The sequence below is a fragment of the Lutra lutra genome, chromosome 1, assembly GCF_902655055.1.
Source record: "Lutra lutra chromosome 1, mLutLut1.2, whole genome shotgun sequence".
Taxonomy (NCBI): Eukaryota; Metazoa; Chordata; class Mammalia; order Carnivora; family Mustelidae; genus Lutra; species Lutra lutra.
In genome coordinates this window covers 164,409,581-164,437,354 of record NC_062278.1, presented here as the reverse complement: position 1 = coordinate 164,437,354, position 27,774 = coordinate 164,409,581, and the positions used below count along the sequence as shown (strand labels likewise).

At 50.8% G+C, this 27,774-nt stretch overlaps 1 protein-coding gene across 4 annotated transcripts in view; it reads left to right on the top strand.

Annotated features, from left to right (window-relative positions):
* Positions 1-27,774, top strand: part of MGLL (monoglyceride lipase) — a 233,392-nt gene that overhangs the window by 165,846 nt on the left and 39,772 nt on the right. The window lies entirely within an intron of this gene.

Genomic DNA, 27,774 nt, shown 5'->3' with positions numbered 1-27,774 from the left:
AAAAAAAAAAGTAATAATAATATATAGTTATGTAAACAAAAAAATATGTCTGACCAGCAGTTTCTGTTGCGTCTGGGATTGAATGCAGGCTGATTAGAAATCTCAGCTGAGAAAAAAAAAAAGCCAAAGCCAGAATCTGTTTATACAAGAACTTGCCTCAGGCCAAGGAATCCTCTCTTGCATTTATAAAGGGCTTTCTGCGCAAAACGGGCCCCAGTTTTCTCCCAAGGGACTTCAGATGGATGTGGTAATAGTCCGCCAAATACAGCTCAACCCCTTCCACCACAAGACACTTAGGAAGCATTTCAAGCCAGGATAATAGGAAAAGTCTCAGAGGCCATATCGGTCCCAAGAAAACCCCAAACGCACACATGTGTGCGTACACGTGTAAATACATGCACACACATGTTCTCCGGCCCGATTCTTTGATTCTTTGTCCTATAACAAAATCCACACTAACCATCCAAATGCAGTGTTTATCACCTAAGCCCGTATGTCATCCCTTCATCATTTTTGTGACATTCCTCATGGTTTGGAAGGCTCCCGATTTAGCTCTTCCCCTGCTTAACAGTCTTGAAGAATGAAGTGTTCCCTGTGACTGAACACGGTGATTTCTCCACAGCCGCAGTGTAGAAATCTTGCGTCCCAGCTCGGATCCAGCAATGTGGTTGCTATTTTGTGTGATTTGAAAATAGATAATTAAGTGGCATTGCTGCAAAGAGGAAAAGGGGAGCAGTGACAGGGCCCTGGAGTCCTTGCGAAAGGGAGGGAACGCGAGAGCAGGGGATGAGAAGCCTGCTGGGACGTTTTGAATATAAAGAATTAGGAAATGTGGATTTACCAAGAGCCCTTTTTAAGCCAGCTATGAGCAAACGTCTTCATAACTGTGAATATTGACTAAATTCTTTCTTGTTATGGTCGTAATGTTCTTTAGGGCTTGGCAAATGGTCGCGGTAATATTTGTGAGGCTGTTTGAGATGTCATATTTGAGCACTGTCCTGATTTTCACTCTGGGGACTGTGTTGGTATGAGCCTGGGGATTTTGTACAGAGTGTAAAAGCCCAAGATGGGAACACTTCTCTTCCTGTTGTCTTTGTTTCTGTTAATATCTGCTGCGATCATCCCCTCTCTCTTCAAACTGAGCAACCTACGGACATGCTGGCAGAAAAGAATAATCGGGCTTGGCAAACAGCGAACACCTTCACCCAGAATCCAAGGAGGATTGTGAATCTTGGAATCTTTTACCTTCTTACGAACTCCCCTGGGCCACACCTGTGGGAGCACGTACCTGTTGTGCCCTATTTATTTGGTCTGATGGCAGAACTTTGAAAAACAAGTTTAAAAGGCTTCCCTGTTTGAAGAAAAGGAGAAAAGAAACAGCCCACCTATTAATGTTTCCAAAAATAACATCTAGGATGGGTGCATCGTTTTCCCTGACGTTCTAAAGGTAGTTCAAAAGTGGTCATTGATATTCACCTGCTCTGAGTTCCTTGGTTTATCAGCTTCTTCCCATGACTCATTGGAAATCTCCCTGGCTAGTGCCAGAGGGTGGTGTTTTATTCAAGAAATGAACCCGGTTGAATGTGCGTGTGACTTTGGTGGTTGTCTGCGGATGAAAGTGACCATAGCTCACTTAGTAGGACAAAGCCTCGTGAGCGGGCCATCATTGCAGGGTCTCATGCAGCTGGATCCTGGTGGTTAGTGATCTGTGCTTTATTCCTTCTTGCTGACACGTGTAGAGAAGGAGGGATTCGAACCCAGACCTGCAGGTTCTAAAGCCTGGCCTCCTTGATGACAAGATGTGGATGATTCAGTATCCCTACCAGGAATGATTACATACAGAGACACAGGCAGGCTTCTTTCTTTCCTACATAGATTTTCAATTTAAATAGAGCAGAGAGTGGGAGAATGTTGGGCACTTACTGGGCCAGTTGGAGGTACACAAAGGATTAAAAATGCAGAGCTGAGAAAGACTGTTCTAGAGCCCGTGGCCTCTCCAGGGCCAGTGTGACCTCAGACCCCACCCCACCCTCCATCCCATGTACTCAGGCATGTTGTCATCCTGTTGTCAGAGGCGTGCTGCTAGAACATTCATGCCAGATAGCAAGCGGGCTCGGGTCCAAGTGCCCCCTAGGCTGTGACTCCAGACCTGAGATCTCAGACACCATATCGAACCATTCCAAGCCTCTGTTTTCTCATCCAGCAAATGGGCAAGGCTGTGCTGTCCTATAGCCAGGATTTTTGTGCCATAATGCTTAGAGAGCGCCTGGCAGAGCATGGTAACGTGTCCCCCTGCACTCTGCCCTCTCCCTGACCCCTTCCAGCCAGCGTGCAGACTGCCCACTGTGCCAGTACCCACACGGGGAACTCCAAGGCCCTGAGCAGGAACAGCTAAGTCAGGGCTGGGAGCCAGGGGCGCTGGGTTCTGGGGCCCCTGCTGCTGCCCTGAGCCTGGTCCTCTGTCTGGCCCAGAGAGGCTGGTGCAAGGATAGATTTTCAAAACCTTTACAAAGTGAACAGACCCGCCGCTGCTGGTTTCTATAAACACAGTTTGTAGAAATGCAGGTTTCTATAAATCAGCCGCTAGCTTGCTTTCAAGTTCCCTCTCATTGTCCAAGTACGTCCTACTATCTCATGGTTTAGGCAGAGGCCCGGAGACGCTGTGCCTATAGCTGTCTGGCTGTGTTTCCCAGCATGCTGGGGAGACATGCTCAGTCAGTATCCCATTGAACTTTGCTGTTTTAGGATTTTGCAGGATGACAGACTGCATGGGCGTGGCCACAAACGAGAGCTGTGATTCCTGCCGTTGGTCAAGGGGCACTTCTGGTACATTCTGTCCTCCCTTAATGATGAATGTTACGACCCCGTTTTAGGGGTGAGGATTCTGAGGCTTTATTGCCAAAGGGCCCATTCTGATGGCACTGAAACATCCACACCAGTCGGGGGCAGTTTTCAGGCCACAGAAGCCTGACCATAGGAGCTTCACAAAAAATGTCCAAGACCGGGGGGCGGGGGGAGGGCGAGGGTGGGGGGACCCCACAGTGCCTCCAGTACGGGAAGCTCCATCTGTCGTCTTGCTTGGTTCTTGTTAGCTGTGGCTTTCCCGCCCATGGCAGCCAGCTCCAGCCTCCTGTTCTCAGTAAGAGGGAGATGGGGCACAACACAGCATGGCGGGGGCTGGGCTCATACCAGGAGAGCTCACCAGCATTCCAGCTACATCTCCTTGGCCGGTGCTGCATTGCAGGGCTACACCCCTAGCTGCAAGGGAGGCAGTGAAATCTCACTCATCCGGGTTTGTCACAGAAAGGGGCATTACCCAACCATTTTAGTGTCTATGTTTTGGGTTATAACAGCACCTCCTGTCTGTCTCATCCATCCATCCTTTTGTTCTTTCAGAAGGTTTTGGTGCCAAGGTCATTATTGGCAGCATCAGTAAGTGGTGGGTAACATTCCTAATGGTGCAGCAGGCCTGGGCTCAGTGCAGTGCAAGGACAGAGTCATGGATGTGGAAACTGACAAGCTGATGGTAGACTGACCTATGTTCCCCAGAAAAATTAAGTGGCCCCTGTTACGTGTCCACCTTCACTAAAGTAATCAGTGGTGACTCCTTCCTTGGAGGAAATAGTCTTACTGAGTCATCACATGTCAGCCCCTTACTCTCCCCAACAACCTTCTCGTCTCCCATGTGGGGCCCAGGACTGAGCAGAGGGGAGGCCTCACCATTGCTGGCTGAACGGAGGAAGGGGTTTGTGATCCCAAACCCACCAGACCAGAAATGTTTTAAGCACACACAACAGAATATCAATAGCAGAGTATCCACAACCGCTGGGCACTGTTGGGTGTTGGCCTTGTGGAGAGGACCCAGCAGAGTGGCCACTGGAACTCATAGTCTGGTGGCCAAGATTGGGACAACAGTCCAGTGAAACTTGAAAGCGATGCGGTTGGAGGCCGGAACAGAGGAGACCTGTAACTTGGGTGTGCTGAGTAGGACACAATGTCTCAGAGGTACACAGGCTTCACCCGACGCCCAGAGCACTGGCAGGGGGGCTGGGTCTTGTTGAATGAGTAGGAGCCTGCCAGGAGAAGCAAGGTGTGGAGAGAGGCACCCGTCACTGAGAGCAGTTGGCTCTGACCTCGACTGCCTGTTGAAATCCTTGGGGAGTCTTGAAAAATATGGATGCCTGGGCCCTCTCTCCAGAGAGACTTGGATTTCTTATGTCTTTGATGTGTCTGGGGTATGGAAACTTCAAAATGACCCCAGTGGGGTCTCATGTGCAGTCAAGGTTAAGAAGCACAGTTCCAGGCAGAGGAGACTGTACAGGGAAAAGTTGATGCACAATGTGACATGCTTATGTCATGTTCGGGGAGACATCTGAGCCCAAGGACTCAGTGGACCCTGAAGTTTAGCAGCAGTTACCAGGGGGTAAGGGAGGGGGGCGCAGGAGAGCCGGCCTCTGGCAGGCTGATAGGTCCCTCTAGATACTTGGAGCCCATGAGGGAGTTGATGCAGGGAGGGACAGGCTGGCTGCTGGGAGCAAGGAGGGCCACCAGTAGACAGGTGGGCGGGACCCAGCGAGGGAGAGGTGAGGGCAGACCGAGGTGAAGGAGCTTCCGGCATGTCTGAACAGGTGGAAACACCAGAGGATGGGATTTTCTGTGCCTTTCTAAATATAGTGCCGAGAAAACCAGGGCTCATGCTTATGCCGTCCCTCGGTCACCAGCTGCTCGCGGTGACTCACTGGAAATCCCTCTGCCTTCCACGGGAGCCGAGTGGCTGGTGTGAGCAGGGGAGAGGGCAAGGCACTGGGGCGGGCTCCCCTGTCCCACTGGCAGGCGCTGCTGCAGGTGGAGGGCCCCGGACACTGACCGGGTCCCACCTGGATTGTGGGCATCTTGGCCGGCCCCAGGTGACCTAGCTTCTGCAAGGGGGAGCAGTCTCCTGATTCTGGACCCGGCTGCCTGAAAAATATATTTGCTGAGGCCCAAGCCGCTCTGTTTCTATTTCCAAAGTATCAAAGAGCCCTCCTCAACTGATTAACAGTGAATTAATTATGTACAAATATTTGAGGGAAAGTGTTAAAGGGGGTTTGTTTGTTTTATTTTTTCTAACTCAGCCGGAGTGTGTGAGAAGAGGAAGTTCTGAGGGAAGGTTTGTGGGCGACAGTTATGCGCTATTCTGTTCATGAGGGGGCTCTACCTGGTCCCACGAAGGGTGTTTAGGAAATTCAGGGTGGGGGGAGATGATATGTGTGTCTTACAAACAAGGAGACAGTTTTGAGTCAAGGTCCCTTGCTGGACCTATTCTAAAAATTGGTCACCATCAGTTACGGTAATAGATTTTTATTTGAAATGTTTGAAAAATGTGTCAATATTTCTTGGCTTTAGTAAATACACAAGTGAGAATAATGGAGGGAGTTGCATTTTGATATGAGGCGTTCAGGGGACCCAGCTCTGAGGACAGGCCACTGTGACCTCGCCCCTGCGGTGGCAGGTATAGGAGGTAGCCTGGGCGCCCTCTGTATCCCAAGAGGGCTTTGCAGTTTCCTTCCTCCATCTCCCCCACCTCTTCCTCCTTCATTCACAGGTAAGTACACCCAAACCTTCCAGCTTGGGTATAAATATCTGACATGAGATTATTTGCTCACTTGCGTCTTTCTTGAACAAAATATAAAAATTTCTGTGGCCTCGGTTTACTCATTTATAAAATGACGTGATAATAATAATAAGGCTATATGGTGGTTGATAGAATGAGAGGGATAGAATGAGAGGAAGCAAGGTTCTCAAACTCTAGTGGACAGCGGTGTTCCAGAAGGCCCACGGAAACCCGGATGACCGGACTCCGAACCCCGACGTTCTGATTCAAGAAGGCAGAGTGCGAGGAGAAAGGGGGCCAGTTCACAGCAGATATTTCTTATGTACAATTTCCCTTAAACTACAGTGTAGATATAGCTAAAATTTGAAATGTAATATTTTTCTTTTTTTGAGACTTTATTTATTTATATGGGGGGAGCGGTAGAGCTAAAGGGAGAAGCAGACTCCCTGCTGAGCAGGGAGCCCAGCTTGATCCCAGGACCCCAAGATCAGGACCTGAGCCAAAGGCAGACACTTAACCCACTGAGCCTCCCACGCCCCTGATTTCATTTTGTCAGAAATGTAGAAAGTGACTTCTTCACATGGGAATCAGGCACGTTGTTTGCTCTGCTTTATGGAAGCAACAAAACCTAGTTGCCCTTTTGAGGCCTACAGGTCTGAATCCTGAATCAGGAGTTTGTGTTAGGGGCTTCAGAAGCCAAATGGATGTTTCCAGAAAGTCAGTGCCACCTTTCTTGTCTCAGTGCTGGCCTGATTATTTACCACCCAGTTATTCTTCAAAAGGAATTTACCCCAAGGGAGTATTCATTCATTTCAAAATTATTCACATGTCCCCAGAGAAGGAAATATTTAAGGTTTTCTGGTTAAGGAGAAAACAGACATAATTTTGTGTCTCTGGAAGACACAGTTTCTGAAGTGTTCAAATGAGTCACTTGGAGGAGGAAAGAAAAGTGAAATTACTTATATGTGATGCTATGTTTAAAAAAAAAGACTGAATAATTCTAGGGAAGGAAATTCTTCTCAGCACCACGGACGCTCTTTGTCGTGGTTCAGGAACTGAGAAAAGATGTATATAATTAGAGTGTATACATAGGTTTTACTTGGAAGTAGAACAAAAATGTAGACCTCGGTGTCTACAAGACCCAGGTCCGAGTCCATTCAACCACTCACTCGCTGTGTGACCCCAAGCAAGTTACTTAACCTCTCGGAATCTCTGTTTTCTCATGGACAGCAGAGAAGACTCGAAGTCTTTACCTCTCCCCTGGCACCAGGGCTGGGAGGATTAAGGGAGATTATCCACGTAGAGGGCCTGGCTCACTTGAAGGACTCCATAGTTTCTGGCTACGGTGGGGCGACTACTTCATAGTCCTAGGAAATCCTGAGTCTGACACCGGTTGCCACTTCTCACTCCCGAGGGTTGAGTCCAGATTTCGAAAGTGGAGGTCACGTGACTTTTGTCATGGGGCATTTACAAGAGTCATCACGGGATGAGATGATATTTGCATCTGATTAATATTTATTAATAATTACTGTACCCCCAACTATCCACACAAAAGGCTTTTTGAAACACTGCCCGTGTGACCTTACTGACCGCCTAAAAGTAGGTACAGTTGTCACAGGTGAACAGAGCTTGTGAGCACCCCAAGTGCCACCCTCCCTGCTCCCCACGACCCAGGGCCAGACGTTAGTTACTGCATGGATGCTAACTGTGGGCCGATGCTAACTCGGGGCATTTCATCTCACGAATTCTGCACGGCAGACTGCTAGCCTTGGCTTCTGGGGGCCCCGTCTCCACACAGGGCAGCAGAGGACAAGGACGCAGGTGCCGCAGGCCTACAGCTCTTGGCCCCTCCCCCGCAGACGTGCCACACCCGCTCTTCTTTTAGGCTTCACAGAGTGCCAGGGGTATGCTGTGTGGATGTTCTTGAAGGAGAGTGTGTTCTCCCCGAGTTCCTCCCTTATGTTGGAGCGGGGGTTTCCCGCATCAAGGCAGAGAAGGGAGGGCAGCTGGCCCAGGTGAGGGTCGCCTCAGCAAACAGGCAGGGGTGCGACCCAGGAGGCCCTGTTGGGGGATGGGACACCCAGAACTCAGACAGACCCCACACTTGCTCAAGGCACATGTTGTCAGGGTAGGGCCATGGGCCCCCACCAACTCCAAGAGAGGCAGGTGGCCCTCGACATAGCCAGGAGGGAGGATGAGTGCAGGAGGGAGGGCAGGACCTTGGCTGTCCTTGCAGAGGAAGCCCCACGAAGGCTGAGGCTTCCTCCACTGCATGGCCCTCACACCCCCTGGCAGGGGTGGGGTGGGAGAACAGGCCCCCCCCAGGCAAAGGTGGAGAGACAGGGGCAGCACGTGGAAAAGAGCTTCTCTGTACAGGCTGGCACCATGAGTCGTGGGCGTGTCGTCCCACTTTAAAGATGGGCATACTGAGCTTTGGGGAAGCAGAACAACAGGTGCATGGTAGGAAGAGCACCCTGGATTCCCTCCCTGGTCCAGGGTGTTCATGGCTAAGAAGCCACCGTTGAGTTTGGTGGTCAAAGCCTGGGAACCAGGTGACAGAGTGTGGGCAGGATTTGGGGGAGGACTGTCCAGCCACACAGGAGGAGGACGATGTGCTGCTGCGGAGAGCCTCACCGATGGCTGGGACCTGGGCTCGGAGGCAGGGCTTAGCTACTGTCAAACGGATCAGCTGCTGAACTTCTATTACCAACTTCAAGCAGCTCAGAGTTGCCCACAGTGGCCAAAGTTATTTCCAGGCCCTGGAAGCATCAGCTGCCTCCTAACATGCAGCTCTGTGCAGATGCTGGCCAGCAGCCATGCCCACACCTGGGCTGCAGCCTCCCCAGGGACCTGGCCACCTCCTGTGGCCACCTCTGGCCTGCCCGTCCTCACCGAGCCCAGCTCTCAGGCCCTGCTCACGTCTCCCTGCAGCTTTCCTTCCCTTCTTTGCCCTCCACGCTCCTGTGCCGTCTTTCACTCTCTGGAGGATAACTCTTCTCTCACGGTGTTTTTTTAGTTATTTGTTCATACGTTCGCCTCCCCTGCTAGACTCTTCATTCCTGCAGCATTTCCCCCAGCACCGGAATCTTGTCTTTTCTTTCTTTCTGTTTCCCCAGCACAGCTGAGATTCTGGTCCCTTACTGGGGGGAGGTGTAATGGTTTTGTGAATTAAATGAGCTTAACAGTTCCCCAAGGACAGCAGTCTACCCCCTGTCGAGTAGGGTTCCATCTCTGGGAGTTCTCAGGATGGCGAAGCAATGGGAGGGATAGAGTTGTGGAAGGGGGAAGGAATGAAACTCAAAGAGAACTCATGGAAGGCAGGGTCATGGTGGCAGAGCGTAGAGCAGAGGAGGAGATTGATTACCGCCCCCCACCCACACACACACACTGGGTCTGCACCCAGTCCTCAGCTGAACTTGTCTGGGAGGGCACTGTGCTGGGACAGTGGAGGTCCCCACCTGGATCAGGGCAGGGTTCACACCCCAGGTGGCCTTGGCCACAGCAGGTCCCCTAGGAAGCAGAGGACATACTCCTGGGCGTGCCTGGAGGCCTTGGGCCCATCCTGGAGGTTCTCACTGCAGCTGAGAACTAAGAACCTCACAGAGCTCATGACGGCTGGATGCCGGCCAGACATTTTCAGTGTCCAGAGCAGCTTCAGGCTGTCAGGAGGGCTGATGCCTTTAGAGATCATTTTATAATACCCTTAGTCAGCACACCAGTAGATGCCCCCACTGGTGCCTTAGAAGGCATCTGCTTTGGAGATGATGTGCCTTCTAGAGCCCAGCACACCTGTTCCGTGGCGGGGCGCAGTGCGGGCAGGTCTAGCAGAGCACCGAGAATGCATCAGCTTGGGCACAGCCGCAGGCTCCATGAGACCAGTTCCCCACTGCCATGCGCTGGGCACCTTCTAAATTTAAACAGTCTGCCCGCACTCCCCGGGTTTAGGTAGCAATTACCTTGGATTATAAAACTAATCCCATCTGCAAATACTGTGTGTTTTCCTAAAGACATTCCAGTCGGGTGAAACACACATGGGTCCCTAATCGGTAAGGGGAGCCATGCAGCCTCTTGAAGCACACATTGAGACCAAGGGTACATGGACGGGAGTGAACTAACGTGGTTGCCCAGGGTGAGAGGAACCCTGGAGTGACCACCTGGGTTAAATCCCAGCTCTGGCACTCACCAATTGAAGGGCATGGCCAAAGACCAGACCCCCGGGGACCCCCATTTCCTTACCCGCGAGGTAGAACTGGTTATATCAGTCCTGGCCACAGAGCCCCTGTGAGTTACCATCTGAAAAGCACTCAGGGCAGGACCCTACGCAGGTCAGCAAGCCATGCATATTCTTACAGAATGCTCCTAACTGAGGCTGAAATAATGGTCATAATGACAGTCACTTCTTGGTCACTGACAAAGTAGCTAGCTGCAGCGAACCCGCAAGGAAGGCCCCTCTTCTCTTCCGGGGGGACGCGGGGTTGGGGGTGGGGACGCAGGGGGCAGGTGCGGGTTCAAGGTCCTGACAGCAAATGGCAGACTTGGGCCTGGACTCCAGCTTCCCAGGAACAGGTCCTTGGGCATCTCCCAGGCCTGGAAATGGCCACCACCGCCCTTTTGTAAATGAACATTCAAAATAGCTCTGGCTGCAGATGGACCAGAAAAAGAAGCTACTTCCAGAGATTTGGAAACAGGTAGGGCCGGGGCTGGCTGCATTTGCATGCGTCGCTGGGAGAGGCTCAACAGCTCTGCCAGGCCTGCACCAGATGCCTCAGGGGACCGCAGGGGCTGCCTGGGGGAGGGGACATCTCAGGCTTGTGAGCCTTCCTGAAGCCGGAGCTCAAACAGCACATGACCAGGAAATGGCTGGCCCACCGAGAACTAAAAATAACCGTCCACCGCACTGCCAACTGGCAGGGCAGGCCAGGAGAACACAGGCGAGGGAGCGAGGGGGGCAATGGACCGCATGACAGCAGGCGAGGGGCTTCCTCAGTCTGGGGGCAGTTTTCAGGTACACATGTTACTAGCATGGAAAAAATAAGTAAGTAGCTGCACGGTTCTGACACTCTTCTCTGGGGCTCTAGCTCGCAGCTCCCTGAATTCTCACCGTCAGTGCCTTGATTTCTCTCCTATTAGTGGTCAAAGAAAAAAATTAAAGCCAACCCAGGGACCCCAGCCTTGCCTGGGATGCTGAGGGGCATTTAGATCTCTTTGGCAAGCAGCCTGGGGTGCCATGCACGTTCGATGCTTGTCTGGAATCTTCAAGAATGAGGAACCCTGTGTGTGAACATAGGGCAGCTCCGAGCCCCCAGAGGCCAGCCCTGTGAAGTGAGAGGGTAGGACATGAGAGACCCCAGGTGGCCTGAGGGGCCCTGCCTTGAGCTCTGGAGCCAAGCCCTGCTCAGTAGCCGGCCAGCTGTGCTCGGGGTCTCTCTGGGCCTGGGTTTCCTCATCTGTACATAGCGAGACCAACCGCCCCCACATCCTGAGCTATTGTAGCTGAGTGACTGATGTAACACATGGACCCAGCGGGAAGTGGCAGGGATGGCTCCTGACAGTCTGTGCGCTCAGGGTTCTAGGCCATTCCACAGAGCCGTGCATGCAGAAAGTTGTTTCCCCTGCTGCTCCGCGGGCTTCTACCCCAAACCTGGAAGCAGAGGTTGGGCAGCAGGTGGCACTGCCTGCCGGAGAAGAGACACCCCCTCACTCGTAGCGTCTCACCCCAGCCCTGAACCAAGCCAGCAGCCCCCACGCAGAGGCTCTAAAGAGACACAGCCACCTGGAAGAAGTGGGTCTGCCTGGAGAGCTCCAGAAAGCAGGGCCGTCTGGCCATTGGCATCCCTGTGGCTCCCTCTCCCACAGAGCATCCCTCCCTTGGCACAGTAAGTGCTTGGAGAACACCAAACAACGGAGGCTTGCGGATCTCTGCGTCCTTCTGGGGACCCAGGGTACAATAGTTGCTCTGTGAGTGCATTTCAAGGCATTTTGATAGAAACAGTGGTTTCTCTGGGTTTGCCCCTGTTCAGACTGGAACATTGCATACCTACGTGTTTGAACTTGGATCAGAGGATGGGCCCTATTTAGAGAAAACCTAGTAACACTTTACCACCTGGGAAAATCTATCATCTCTGTGCTTGTACTTTTTTCTTGGATCACCGCCCTTGCAACAATGTGGTGAGTCAGCCTGTGTGCCCCTTGAGGAACCAAGCTCAGAAATGCAGAGTACCTTCCCCAGGGCTACACAGCCTTCCAGTGCCAAAACCAATTCAAATCCCTGTGCTCTTCCACCTTGCTGGGATTTTCACTTTCGGAAGACTGTTCCTGGGGCGAGGTGCCTACACAGCAGGCTCTGTCCAGGCAGCGAGGCCCCTTCTTGGTGCTCTGCCTCCTAAGCAGCCTGGCTTGTCATGCAGCCCCCCGCAGGTGCCCTGGGGTGTCACACCATCTGACAGAAGCACAGAGCGGCTCTAGGAATAGCTCGTGACGCACAGTCTGTCGGGGTGTGGTGCCAGCTCCCTGGTGCGCACCTTCTGCCAAGGCTTTGCTCAGAGATGCTCAGACTCCCAGAGGTGGCACCTGAGCCCAGCACAGTGGCAAGGGCTGAAGCCAGCAGTAGAAACACAACGCTTTCGCCCCTATGTCTCAGTTCCTCCGCTGGCGGCCACGCAGAGTGCCTCCTGCGGGCCTCACCCAGGGGCCGGCTTCCTGGTTTCAGCTCGAGCTCATCCACAGGTGTTCTGCTATGGGACTCCCCTGGATAGAGGCAGAGGGACTTGGGCTCAGGGCCTGGCCCTCTGTGTTTGGTTCTGTGGCTGTGGCCAGTCAGTTGACCTCTCTGAGCCTCAGTTTTCCTATCTGTGTAATGAGCTGGAGAGATCCCCTAGAAATCTTGAATCAAAGAACCCAGCACAAACTCTGCATGCCGTCGACACAGTTCTGTCCCTTCCTTCCGTGCTGCTCTCGTCTGGAAGGTGGCACTCTCTCTATCATGACCCTGGCTTCCTTCCTCCAGTGCTGAAAACCAGGCCTGCAGGGCAGGGTTGCCAGCAAAGATTGGGAGTGTGAGAGGCGGGGGCCAGCTGTCTCTTTTCCTGGAGTTGGGGAGAAGTGCTGGATCATTTAGGCACCATAATAATAATTATTTCTTTTCCTGGTTATTGTACAGATGTCACCGGATGGGAAAAATTGCTCAGAGGGTTTATTCAATGCAATCTTTCTCTTTTACCAAAAAAAGAGAGGAATTGTCCACAGCTCTTCATTTGAAGGCCAAAGGGACAGATTCCAAGGCCCCTGGGTGCAGGGAGGGAGGAGGGTCTGGGCTGCTCGACAGCAGGTAGGGCTCTGGGGCAGACCCCCCCACTCCTCCCAGCCGACTCACCAACCAAGAGCCCCTGAAATGATCAGGCTCTCTAGGCTCGAAACAATAAAATGGCACCGTCTCTGTGAGCTTAAAAAAAAAAAAAAAGCCTCTCTGAGCAGAAGGTGAGATGAGATGTGGGAATACACCCACAGTCAAGATATCCAAATGACCACAGGTGGACGCAGACATCCCTTTGGGCACAGACCCAGAGCTTCACAGAACACCTGCTGTGTGCTAGGCACGGTGTTGGGTTTTGTCACACGTGCATGTGTGGTCTAGGGACCAAGAGAGGGGTGAGGACAGGCCTGGAGAGGTTTGAGATGGTGGCCCATCAGCTGGGGGCCTCAAGACAGGGTTGAGACCCGCCTGGCCTGTGGTGTTACAGCTGCCCCCGTAACAGAATAGGGGCGCTGGTTTGTAACAGGAGCTATTAGAAATCGCGGCCTGGGGGCCTCCCAAATTGTCCTCACCCGCCAGGAGTGACGTTTATACTCACATCTTCAAGGATATTTCCCCTTTAGTAATAGCTTGTCATTGACATGATAGATAGACTGCTTTTCCCATAAAATTGATCTCATTCTTAAGGCCTTTTTGAAAAAGCAAGAAAGAGAAAAGAAAATTACCACTTCCCCCATTCTCCTCCCTCCATGCCACAGAATTGTTAGGAAAAGAGACTGACACTTTGTCTTTCAGAGCTAACAATGAAATGTGGCGGGAAGGGAAGTGTGGCTGTAGGTTTAATTTTGCAAGGCGACCAGGCAGACCGTGGACCAAAGGGACAGATGCTAGGAAGACTTCTTGCTATTGACCATTGGCAATGTCTTTCACATCCCCGAGCCTCACTTGTGGATTATTTGTTCCTCTGTAATTTGTGGAGCACCTGCCCGCAGCTGTAAACGAGACAGACAAAAATCCCTGCCCTTGTTAGACCCTAAGTGGGAACGAATGACTTGAGAGTCTATAACTTAGAGGTAAGGGTGAGGAAGAAAAACCAAAAGAGTGGTAGAGCAGGGCAGTGCAGCGGGTGCTAGGTGCCATTCTAAAGAGGCTGGTCCCCCTGGGAAAGTGGCAACCAGACAAAGGGAGAGGAAGAGGAGCAATAGGTGTTTGAGGGGAAGAGGAATATCCAGTACAAAGGTCCTGGGGTAGGAAAGTGTCTGGCTCATGAGAGGAGCAGTCAGGAGATAGGGGGTGCTGGGGGAGGAAAAGGAGTGGCAGATGTAACAGAAGATAAGGAAGTAGGGTCCAGGGAGCTTCAGTGTCCCCATTTGTAAAACAAACAAAAGACCCACATGTCTGTCGTACAGATTTGATGGGATAACACATACCAAGCACCTGCACGTATGCTAGGCATTGCCCAAGTAGGAGCAAGCGTGCATTGCTCTCCTACATCAGAGATGCAGGAAGCCACCTGGCTGTCCATTCCCAAGGTGTCAGCACCGTGTGGATGCTGCAGTCCAGTCAGGGTGAGCTTGGGTTCAGACCCGCCTGATGGGCATCAGGGGGTACTCTCTCATTAGCAGGAACTCCCCCAGCTTTGCAACACCCTTGCAGCTTCTTCAGCTATCCCCAAGGCTCTGCGGGGGCTTTATCTTTCAGGGGGTTCAAGAAAGAGCATCTTTCTCTGATAGAATTGATTCGTCTGGGGACTGAGCATACAATCCTGTTGGAGCTTATGACCGGGCATCGGGCTGATCTCAGTGGTCTTTAAAAGTGGAGAGTTCCGAAGCTAAGATAAGACCCTTGAGGCCAGAAACCATGTCGCTGATTGTGTGTGTGTATTGTGTCTTATGTATTAATATGTTTCATATATATTACATATAGGCACTGGGATATGCCTAAGGCAGCTTCTAACAGTAAGAAGTCTACCAGTGTTTTTTAGATGGCTGCTTTTCCTGCCTGAATCAGTTGTCAATCACCACAATGATACTGTGTAACAAAGCCTCCAGAAACTGATCAGCTGAAGACAACAACTTTTTCTTATATATCTGTAGGTCAGCTGATTTCCAGTTTTCTCCACCAGTCTCTCCTCCTCCTTTGGCCAGTGATGTCAGGGACACGAGAGTGGTGGAGTCGTGTGATGCTTTTTAAGCCTAAGCTCTCAGACTGTCCCATCATCAGTTCCGCCCAGAGCAAGTCATACGGCCAAGCACAACATTCACAGGCTGGGGACGGTTTTCGGTATGTTCTTCGCCTGGTGGGAGGATTCTGCATAACCTCTGACAAAGAACAGGGCTGAGGGAAGTCTCCCTAGAAAAGACCTAGGACCCGTCCTGCTGTTGACCGAGTGAACCATCAGGGGTGGAACTCAAGGTGATTTTAAATAGGACACAGGCAACCTCTGTTTGATATAAGTCATATGTATTTATGTTATGATTTCTGCATGAGTAAGGGATTAAGTTTGTCTGCTAGAACAGAGATTAGTCATCGCAGTGGATTAAGCGAAAAAAGTCACTTTCCCTCTCACTGAAAAGAAGTCTGGAGATATTCTGAGCCGATGTTTTAATTATTACTCAGGCATGGTGGGGTCAACAGATCAGGACATCATCACCATTGGAACGATAGTTTGTCACTCCCAGTTCCCAGAGGAGGGGCTACTCCACACCAGGCAGGGCCACAGTGGGGAAGTAGTGGCATGGGTCAGGAGGCAGAGGAAGCAGGGTAAGTGTGGAATGGGTGAGGCAGGGTAAAGCGGGTTTAGGATTGGCTAGTTGGAATAATTTTAAGACTCTGGAGGGTAGGGGTGGTCGCTAGTGGTCTGATACCTGACCCTGGAGTGAGTAGGGCAGAGGGATATTAGCCTGAAATGGGAGAGCCTGATAGAGAAGATCAGAGGTGGTAGCAGGGAGTGGGCTTTGTATTGGTTAGTTTGCATATGAAAGGTGCCCTCAAAAGCAAGTTGTTTGGTATTCTCAAGGAAATGGCTATCTCCAGGAGGGAGAGTTTCCCCAGGGTTGGTCAGGCCCCACATGTCAAAATGGCAGAATAAAAGACATGCTTAACATACCCTGAGATGATGGTTTCATTGTATTATCAAGAAACCAGCTTTCTTCTATCTGCTCTGCTCCCCTTAGAACATCCAGCCTCAAGTTTCCCTCTTGGTCCAAAATGGCTGCTAGAGTTCCAGCCATCACATCACATGTATGTTTCAGACATCAGAAATAATGGCTACCTTCTTATTAAGAAGCTTTCCTGGAAATTCCATATATCAACTTCCTTTTCTATCTTAATGACTAAAACTTGGTCACATGGCCACCCCCAATTGCTAGGGAGACTGAGTGCTTTAGCCAGGTACATTGCCAGACTGAATACAATTGGGTTTAAGTTACTAAGAAGGAGAGAATAGGTACTGGGTAGGCAAATAGTAGTCTCTGACAGTTACTCTCTGTCTATGGGAAGTAACTGGTTTTCCATTAACAATAGTGATAGAAAGTATCTTTTTTTTTTTTTAAAGATTTATTTACTTATTTAAGAGAGAAGGCAGGGAAGGGGCAGAGGGGGACAGAGAGGGAGAGAATCTCTAGCTCCCTGCTGAGTGTGGTGCTAGATATGGGGCTCGAGCTCACAACCCTGAGATAATGACCTTGGCTGAGACTGTGGTGGCTGGTGGGTAGGGGGATGAGACACAGGAAGGCAGGCTGGGTTGGGAGGCAATCTTATCTTTTAGGAAACTGTGAACAAATATTCGAACCTTTCTAATTTTTTTTTTTTTTAATCAACTCCTTCTCCCTTTCATAAAGAACAGAGTATGACTAATGTGCACATAGTTTTAACTTTGGTTTCTCCCGTGTTTCCAGGTCACAGTGGCTCATGAGAAGTGAAATTGTTTGAATTAAGGTTTCATCTTCTGCTTTTCTTCTTAGCGTTGAGCAACTTAGGGACCTCGCCCATGCAGATGGGGCGTGTAGGCTGACAGAAGAGCCCCTGTGTCTGAGGGGCCCATCTTAGCATGGTCCCTCCTTGCCGCCACCACTGGGTCAACACCCAAACCCAGATGTCATTCCTAGACAGTTTTCTCACTTGGGTTCAAGGTAAATTCGTAGAACAGAAATGCACAGAGTCAAGAGAATGTTACCGTGGACCGGGCTAGGATATGCGAACCAGAGGACAATACACAGTTAAGAATACACCTTACAAGATGCCTTCCCTCAAAACCCCTTTCATTCTGACATCCCCCTCCACTCTCCCCGTGGTTGTCAGTTGCTGTGGGGGGTGGGGGTGGGCAGGGTGTGAGGCCTGCTAGGGAGGGGAGCCCAGGCCGTAGTTCCAGGACCCTGGCCTTAAGGACTAGCAGCCTCAGGCTTGGAGCCGGCTGGCCATGGATTCTGCCGGTCACATCAGCCCTCGGTGCCTCAGTTTCTGGCTTGGCAAACTTGGCTTCAGATTTGTCATTTTACAGTTGAGGAAACTGGAACAGAAGTGAAGCATTTCTTACAGTTTCAGAACATATTGGTATGAAGCTTTTTATATATTTTTCCTTCCTTATTTTGCCTTTTATGGTTGTGAGGGAAACAGCAGGACTGATTCCCTAAAAGGGAGAGACTTTCTCGTTTCATCCAGGTGTCTTCTTCTTGCAAGGGGATCAGAGGAGCTTGCCATGACCTTGGTGGGAATGTGGACAGCTGAGCTTGGCAGGTCCCACGCTTTGGGGGTCATCAGTGGGCGCCTTGTGCAGGCTGGGCCCTGAGTTCACAGAAGGAGGCACCAGTGGGAGAAGGAAGCTCCAAGACTCGGAATGAAACCGGGACTTGGGGAGGAGTGAGAGTGTGGCCTCCTCTCCGGGGTGTGGAGTCTACCCCCATGCACGTGCTGAACCAGCCACCCCGCAGAAGTGACCGAAACAGAACACCACAGCAGGGATGGAGGGCCTCCAGAAACAGAGAAAACAACTGAGAGGCTCAGGGGTGTGGTCCCGGCCCGCTCAAGGCTAGTCCAGGCCGGTTCATGTTGGCATCCTAGGTCAGGAGCAAGGTGGAGAAGGAGAGCAGTCACCAAGCAAAGGGGTTGGGGTCCTGCTGCGTGGGGGTCATGTCCATGTGCCCCACATGTCCCGCTGGACCGGTTCTTTGCCGCCTTGGAGCATATGATTTTGATGAAGTCATCAAGTGGCTTCTGGACCTCAAGTTATTCACAGAAGGAACTGTCCCCCTCCCCCCCACTGCCCCGAGGACTACATGCTGTCCTTATTAGGGTCACCCTTTGCAAGGAGCACGGTGAGGGTCAGAGGGCATTTGTGTACCATGCTCCCAAGGACAGAGCAAAAACTCAGGCCGAGGAATGTCCGATGCTGGAAACACGCTCGGCTCAGCTGACCTGGGTTCTGCTCTCAACAACAGCGGGGGAGTCGGTGGGATGTGACCGTGGGAGCAGAGCTGTGCTCACTTGGGCCATTTTGTGTGGGGGCCCATAGCCTCATGCATGACCCCTGAGCCCCTGAGAATATCGCTGGGTTCTCATGACTGCCAGGAAAAGGGTACATTGCTGTCCCCATTGTTGGCCCCCAACACCTGCAGCCCTCCCTGGTCCAGAGCCCTCGCCCCTCCAGACAGCGTTACAGGGCAAGAGTGCTCTGTGCTTCTCCACTGTTCTGTTACCTCTTGTCTTCTTCTTTTCTTCTGTTTGGATTTCTTTTATACTTATTTCTGTGCATATTGTGTCTCTTATCTTTGCTGTGATTCCTTTTACAGTCTTCCCAGAAGAATCTGGTGTTATTCTATAAAGCAATGGTAGATTTTTTTTTTTTTCTTAATGCAAGACTGCTGACTCAGAAAAAAAAAAAAAAAAAGTAAGGGCACAAGAATAAGTAAATGCAGTGCGGGGGGGGGGGGGGGGCATGATTTCTTTTCTCCCTGTAGAAAAATAGAACAATTTCAGTTCACGTGCTTTTTATTTTTTTAAGATTTTTTTTTAAGGTTTTTTTTTTTTTTTGACAGACGGAGATCACAAGTAGGCAGAGAAACGGGCAGAGAGAGAGGAGGAAGCAGGCTCCCTGCTGAGCAGAGAGCCCAACTTGGGGCTCGATCCCAGGACCCTGGGATCATGACCTGAGCCGAAGGCAGCGGCTTTAACCCACTGAGCCACCCAGGCACCCCTCACATGCTTTTTAGATTAAGGCAGGAAAGATGACACGGTTTGAGGAGTCTTATGCTAAGTACACTTGAGGCTGTGGGAAAAGAGGAAAGGGAAGGAGCCCAGCAGAGGGGGAGGCGACGGAAACCAGAAAACACTGGGTTTTGCAGGTTTTGCAGGAAGGGTGGTTCATTGGTCTGTGGATTTTGGGAAGTCTCCTTCTGCCGCTGTCTTCCCTTTAAAATGCTCACTTGGCCAATGAGTCCACGTTACTGCTTCCAACCTGGAGGGAGGGACCTGTGAGGTGTGTCCAGAGAGGCCAGCCTTGTTCTAGCGAACAGTCCAGAACAACCCATGTGCCCGCCAACAGAGAGGAACAGTTAGATAGACTAGGGCACAGTCATATGTTGCTGGTTAAAAAGAAGGAGAGTCAACTACAATTTTGGCTTTGGAAAGTTCTCCAAGGTCTATTGTTAAGGGCAAAAATAGACAACTGTTTTTTGGAAAGAAAAAGAAGATCATAACACGAAATTATATGGAGTTACGAACCCAAGACTGTGAGTGTGTAGAAACACACCAAGGTGATCAGGTGAGCAAATCTTAGATTGCATGTGGGTCTTTTGTAATTTAGAAATAAATAAAAATTTTTAACAATAATCAAGAGATGCAATGCTTGCTGACAAGATATTATTTGTGGCCCTTTACCTGCCATTAGTGTCTGACCTCCAAAAGGCCCCGTTACGGACCTGAAGGCCCCAGACACCCCGCACAGGAGAACAGTTCCCTTGGCCAGAGCCTCACAATCTAAAACAAAATCCTCTAAGGGCCAGTTTAGACTGAACCAAGGTTGGGGGGCATGGGTGACTCAGTCGGTTAAGTGCTTGACTCTCGACTGCAACTCAGGTCACCATCTCAGTGTCATGAGATCAAGCCCCTTGGGCTCTGTGCTCAGCGTGGAGCTGCTTGAGATTCTCTCTCTCCCTCTCCCTCCTTCTGTCTCTATGCCCCCCTCACTTAAATAAATACATAAACCTTAAAAAAGAAAGAAATATCGAGCCAAGGTTTTCTTGCCCAGGGACGTTCATGACGGCAGTCATTAGATTTTGCTCTCAAAAAAGCACCCCGCAGCTGAGCGGCATAAGACAACAGCCCTTCCTCTAGCTCATGACCCTGAGAGTTCCTGTGTGAGGCCGGGCTCCGCTGTAGGTCCTCAGCAAGAAACCTAGGGTCTGAGGGTCCTGGGCTGCGGACTGGGGTGGGCGGGGCCATGGAGGTGGCTGGGCTGGTCTCTGTCAGCCAGCAGGTGAGCAGAGTTTCCAGATGCTGCAAGACCTTTTTGAGCCTAGGCTCAGAGCTGGCCAAGTAACACCTTCTCTGCATTGTGTTGCTCAAAGCAGGTCCTGAGCCTGGATTCAAGCCTGGCTGGGAGGAGCTGCAGGGGCCCTTGGGAAAGGGGGGCGGGGTGGGGGGATAATGAGAGGGGAGACTTGGTGCCACGTTTGCTGTCAGTCAACCACGTGACCAAAATAAGCTTCCAGGTGTGTTTCTGAGAAGCCAGAGCAGGCAGAATAGAATGGAAAGCATTTCTCAGAGCTATTTCTGATAAGTGCTTTTTTCCAACCAAGGGCATCTCGGTGGAGGTTAAGGTCTGGTCTTGATGGCTCTGATCAAAGCCAGCAGAAGCATCATTGCTATATTAAAGGACCCTGGAGATTGATTGTCACTATATCTCCCCCCTGGCCCCCGCTCATTAATTTTCATATCCTCCTCCCCTAGCCGGGTCCCCGCGTGTCGGTTTAATGCACGGATGCGCGAACTCCAATTACCATCATTTCTTGAGAGCAGATATGATTGTAGGCTGATTGCTGAGCTGGGGGATTTTGTGTTCATGCTTTATGTGTCTGTACATAGGTATAAGCGTGACTTCAAAAAAAAAAAAACAGCCTTTATTTTCTGCTCCCAATGACAAAATACTAGTTCATTGTACAAATTTTGGAAAATAAAAAAGAAGGAAAAACAAATTAACCTTAATCAGACTACCCAGAAACAACCAGTACCCTCTTGTGTGGTATATCCTTGTAGCTGTGTGCACGAATTTATGGGGAGTGTGTGTGCGCGCATGCATACGTACACGTGTATACGCTTGTGCATGTGCGTGTTGTATACATGTGTGTGCACGTTTGTGCATGTGCGTGTGAGCGACTGAGGCCAGTGGATTTGCTGGCAGAACAAGCTGATGTTGCCTGGAGTCCCTGCAGGTCCAGCCTCCCACCTGCTTCCGAGGCACGCTCTGTTCCCCTTCCGTGGGTCCTGGGACTCACTCCCTTGGTGGTGTACTTTCCTCTACGGTTTTGTTAGTCGTTTCTGACCTTGGAGAAGGGGAGTGCAGAGATTGAAGCTTGTTGGAGCAGATCTAGAGGCTCTCTCTTTCCCTGTACATATGAGGACGCCAAGGACCCGGAGAGGGCAAGGGTCTAGCTCGGAGCCAGCCATGAGGCTGCGGGCAGAATGGGGATGCTTGACTTCATCTCCACAGCAAACCCAGAAGGAAAAGGGCCCTGAATTTCACCAGTTTGGACACAGAGGTGACAACTCGGCAGGGAGCCTCTGCCCGCGCCACTCCCTTGCTCCACTGGGAATCTCTTCCAGGGCCCTTCCCCTCCCTGCCCCCTCCAGATCAGCCTCCCTGTGCTCCCAGAGCCGTGGGTAATGGGAGCACGCATCCCTGGATGTCTGCTAGCTTCCCCTGTCCCCTCCTTCTCATCTTTACTGGAACACCACCTTCTCACAAGCCTCTGAAATTGTCACCCCCATATCCACACCACACGTGTGCCCTGACCACATGCCCCCTGCTTGGCTTCCTCCCACCAGCAGACCTGCTCCGCATTTTCTGTGCCTCTCATCTGATTCCACCGGAATTACAGCCCGCCTGTTTGGGGGTGTGTGTGTGGGGGGGTCTGTTAAAATGGGCATTATCTGAATTTATATATTCTAAAAGTGTTATAATGGGAAAGCCCTCTGGAACTTGCACATTGGTCCGGTTCAGTTTGATAATGGCCAGAATCCCGGGGTTGGGAGATCAGGTTTTGCACCCAGATCACGGGCATCTCAGCAAAGGGCCATTTGCAGGCTGCAAGCATAATGGGGCCTGCCACGCAAAGTGGAGGGAGCACCCCCTGTGGCAGGGGCCCAGGGCACCATGAGGAGCACAGAAGCCGTCGTGTCTGCGGGGAGGTCTGATGGTGGAGGCCAACCTTGTGAGGTAGGCAGAGGATGGTGGCATTCTGAGCAGAGAGTTACCTTTGCACCAGAACAGAGTCATAACTGAGCTGTGTGGAGGGAAGGCAGACCGTCTGTGGTTGCAGGAACATAAGGGAAAGGGTGCCATGCGCACTAGTTGGCTTGGCTCCCGCTGTCCTGACAAGCATCGCAGGCCCAGAGGGAGGAAATTCATTAGCACACATTGACTTCCTCGTGGTTCTGGAAGTCCTACATCGGCAGGGTTGGTTTCCTCCGAGGCCTCTCTCTATGGTGTGCAGATGGCCGTCTTCTCCATGTCCTTGAGTGGTCGGCCGTCTGAGTGTCTGTGTCTTAGTATGGACACCAGTCAGACTGCAGAGGGCATGTCCCTTGAACCTTGTTTTAACTTAATCACCTCTTGAAAGGCCTGGGTCCAAACACTGTCACATCCTGAGGTACTGGGGGTTAGGACTTCAGCCTAAGATTTTGTGGGGGCCACAGCTTAGCACCTCACACAGGAGTGAGTTAGGTGAGTGTGGCCAGCTTGGGGGGCTGTGGCCAGCTCTGTGGGCTTTCTCTCCAGGGGTTATTGAGGGAGGAAAGTGTCAACAGGTTCTGTGGTCCAACCCTGAATTCAGAAGCACTCAGATTGGTCTCCGAGGTTCCTTTGAACGCCAAATGCCTCCTCTTGGTGTAGAGGGAAAAAGTTCTGAGGCCACGGAAGACAGGCGTGTTTTTATGGAAGAAAGGACTAAAATCACCCTCTGTATGCCACACCAGTGGGAGTCACAAAATATGGCCACAAGTTGATTGATATTTGCTTCCAATTACTTTTAACAAATGGCATTTGGGAGAACACTTCTGAATCTTCTCATGAATTACTCTTTACTCTGCGTCAAACCTTTGGAGTCCCTTTCCTCATGAAATCCTGCTCCTGCCAGGAATGCCCCCCCCTTTCTGGGCTGTAACTGAGTGACAGGCTCAGGAGTCTGTGAGCCAGTTCCAGGAACCTCGGGTGTGGGACAGGGCTCCAGCCCCAACAGTTTCTGGGTGTTTCCTTTGAGACAGTCTTTGAGGAAATGGAGAGGTGTCATCGTGGAAGCTGGTGTCCTCAGGGAGCCTGGGACCCTGTGTCCTAAGTCTTTGGACAGCCACCTGATGAAACATACCTCTGACTGTGCCCATTTGGGGCCAGGCTGGCTTTGAGAGACTACAGCCAGTTCACCTGGAGTGAACCTCTCATTTGTGATCCAATGAACCGCAGTCTCTGGTTCTGGTTAGTTCTCTTACTCCTGAGAATTTGCTGTAGGTCTGGCACTTTCTGAGCACCCTGCCCCGAGGGGCACACCATCTCTTGGGGGGGGGGGTGGTTCTACAGCGTGGAGTCTAATTACACTGCGGAGTGGGGACACTGGGACCAGGGAGCCTGAGCGCACGGGGAGAAACTGAGGGCCTTCTAGGGGACAGACAAGATGAGCCAACTTCCACACAGAGCAAGGGGGTGGGGAGGGGATGACCAAGGACCCTCTAGGCCAGTGAGATGGGAGGACACGGCATATCTGTGGGTCTAGGTAGGGGAGAGTTTCACTCTCAGAAGGAGGGTGGCCGCCGTCTGCACAGGGGTGATGAGCAGCTCAGACACACCTGGAAAACCGTAGCAACAGTGATGTGTGGGGCTCCCATAGGCGAAAACTCAGTACAAGTGGTCGCCTGTATCTTGGTTCAGGTTTTTTTCCCTGAAGCAGAGTGAGGAAGACTTTCCTACTTGAGCAGGACTTGGGTTCATGTCAGCAATCCCGGGAGCCCTGTCTCTTCTGCCCGGCTCCGTCCTGCTGTCACATTAGCTATTTCCACCTGTTCCCGTCTGGGCCACTCTCTCCCAAGCTCCTGGCTGCCAGGTGTCCCCTTCTATTTGAACTCTTAAAAATAACAAGCACTTTTGTTAACACAGTGGGCAAATATAGGCAGTTTCATAGCTGGTCTTTTTTTTTTTTTTTTAGATTATTTATTTATTTATTTATTTGACAGAGGTCACAAGTAGGCAGAGAGGCAGGCAGAGAGAGAGGAAGGAAAGCAGGCTGCCTGCTGAGCAGAGAACCCGATGTGGGGCTCAATCCCAGGACCCTGGGACCATGACCCGAGCCAAAGGCAGAGGCTTTAACCCACTGAGCCGCCCAGGGGCCCCCACAGCTGGTCTTTTAAGAAGTCAGTGCCCCACTTAGCCTTCTCCGTTCAGCCTCAGTGGCTCACCTGGCCCTGCTCACGGAGAGAGTTTCTGACAACCATCTCTGGAGGGGAGCTCGCTCTGGGCGCAGCACCCCTGTCCAGCCGTGCTTGGCCCGAGGAAGGAAGGCTGTGCTCGGGAGGCTGGACAGACACCATGCTGCCAACAGCTGCCTCTACCTGCTCCCTTGTGTAACCTTCAGCCACCTGCCAGCCGGATACACCTCCCCGAGGGCGGTTTTAACCCATGAGAAACCGGGACCACAGCAGCAAGGTGGCTGGCCCCCACGCTCCCCCAGCTACAAAGTAGGAGTCAGGATTTGAACCCAGCCCCCTTTTGTGGTCTTCCAGGAGCTCTGCCAGCCAGTGGGTTTACAGAGTGCAGTCACATACATTAGTCAAAACATAGTCTGTTTAATCTGTCCCCTAACAAAAATCAAGGCGGTCTGAAGGACATGGAGAAAAATAGTTTTAACATGAAATATTCTGCGAAAGCCACGTCAGGTCAGGAATCTGGCCGGTTTGGCACATTGTCGCCCATCCCTCTGACCTTTGGCCCTTTTCCTGCTTCTAAATATATGAAGGTTTTTAAAAATACATTTAACATTTTTCTGAAGTCTCAAACCCTTGGGGTTGCTGATCTCATGTAGTAATCTCATGGCATGCTGTAATTTGCCTCAAGCATTATTCAGAATTTGCAGAGCGTCCTGTTATTTTTCTCACAGACTTTTTATTCCTTGATCTCATTGCATCCTGGAAGTTTCCGAGCATGAACGCCTTGCCCCACCCCACAGCTGTTGCCTGTTTTTATAAACTTTCTGTATATTCGACGTTCGTCGGAAAGATCTGGGTGAAAGGTCTGGTATTTCTGGATGATTTGGGCTAACCCAGGATCTGTTTGGGAGACAGAAGACGAACAGGAGGACAGCCCCCACAAGGCATGACACGTGGGAGAGTGATCGCTAATTCCAGAGTGGGAACCAGCCTCCCTCGGCTCTCCAAAACCGAGCTGTCATCTTACGGTGTGATGCAAGGGAGATATCCTCGTGCTAGACGCCAAGAACCTGAGTTATGACACTTTTTGTCATGCTGTTTTCTCTTATTTATACAGTGGAGAGTAGGATGTTTTCAAATAAGCCCTCTAAACATGAAATCCTGAAAGTGCATTATTTGTAAAATGCTACACCGTTAATAGCCTTTTAGCTGGTTACATTATAAAGCATGTTGTAACAGCTTAAAAAAAAAAAAAAAAAAAAAAAAAAAAAAACCTGAGCCAAAATGTGTTTCCATTGCCCATATGCTGAATGCTGGCATCTTTATACCATTTTCAAGCTGTTGTCAATTAGTAAAGAAATTAATTTCCGTCTTTAGGTCCTTTGTAAAGTTGAGTGTGTGCTTGGATGCTGTGGAGAGCTAGAATGGAAGGCGGTTTCCTTCGGTGGAAGGGAACTGGATGCACTGCTAGCCAGGGGCCAAAATGCTGTTCCCAGTGTCCGTGCAAGGAAGCCTGGACCGGCAGCAAACACAAGAGGAGGAAATGGCTTTTGTTGAGGGAAACAAACTGTTTTTCAAGCCAGCAAGCTGTGATCTTGGACTTTTTGCCATATGCACATTTTGTAAAAAGAGAAAGAGCAAGAGACAGGAGCGGGACCTTCCTGGTCACATGTTCTTCCTTGCCCTGGCTGGGGATAGACGCCTCCTCACCGAGATCACATCGCCTCTGTGGTTCCTGGGCCCTAGGACTTTGAATCGTGCTTTGTTCCCACACTCTGCTCTTGGAACCTAACAAGGACATTTTTAGCACGAGAGGCATGTGTAGGCTGATGACCATTTTTTTACCCCCCTTGGGTGGCAGCAAATGGCCTTCAGCCTTAGGCTACTGTTCCTTTACTTTTCATTTGTCATTGGTCTTCCATTCCTTTGGTAGCTACTATTGCTAAGGGGGTTTCTGCTACTCGATGCCACAGGAGCACAGAAAGCAAGTTAGACCTTCATTGCAAAACAGGCTTTGAGACCATGATCTCTAAAGTAGGAAGGAAAAATTAAAGCCCTGAGGTTAACACTGGGAGCAGACAGCACAGTCTGGGGAAATCTTCTGGAGCTGGAAGACTGTGGCTCTGAGCCTCTGAGCTGGATTTCTGTCACCTCACCTTACGGTACATTCAAAATAGGTGCCTGCCCCAGAGCTTCCAAATGAGTCAACCCTGGGCCTGGATGATTTTATGAACCACTGTTTGGGTCCCCTTTATATCCTATGCTCACTCCCCACCAAAAGCAGAGAAGAAAAAAACATGACTGGAGCTCCATGTACTTCAGACCAAAATGATAGCTTCCCCTGGGGTGCCTGCGTGGAAACCAAGTGAATTTCTACCTCCCATGTAATAAACAAAGACCCAGCTCCCTGTGCAGACAAGGATGTGATGAAACTCACACTTCCGGACTTTGTGGGGGATGAGGAAAACTTCCCATTTAGAAAAGCATTTTTGGTTTCTACGAATGGGGACTCCCCCAAATATTCCTATCTTTTGGTCCAGAAACCCCATCTTGGCAAGTTAATCCTAACAATTCTATAAACATCTGTAACAAGATGTTCACCCCAGTGTTACTGATAACACCAAAGATTGAAAGCACTCTCAAAGCCTTGCCATTGAAAATAGTTGAGTCCTAATTTGACCCCCTTGCTGGGATAGCAGGCAGTCAGTAGAAATCACAAGTACGTATTAGGTAACAATGCAAGGGGGGATATTCATATATCATATATAAAATTACAAATCAACTTTAGGTTCCCAGTCCCCAGCCAAGAACAGGCACACAACAGGTGCTTAGGAAATACTTGGTTGAAATGAGCTGTGTTTCCATCTTCCTGCAGCAGCACTGTTAGAGAAGCCCAGGTTGGTTCACAGGACTGACCTCCTCCCCAGTCAGTCCCTGGCACCCATGGCCCTGGGGACTGGAAGTGGGGTCGAATTACACTCCCTTGCTGAAGTTTAATTGCTGGAAATCACATCCAAGGCCACCTCCTCCTAAACCTTCTGCCTCTTTGTAAGGCACATCCTAGGTGGCCCAGCAGGAGGCCTGTGCCTGACGAAGAGCAAGGCACCTGCATCCCAGGCTGGGAAGATCCTGAGAAGCTCATGCCAACCTGCCCTGGCCCTGTGGGGGGTCATGTCCAGAGTTGCATGCAAGGCAGGTGGCCTCCCAGGGGCCATAGGGAATAGAATTATTCTGTGGGTTGTTAAAAACATAAGCGGTGAGCTCCTTAGGCAGCCTGCCACAATTTGAGGTTTTTCTCCCA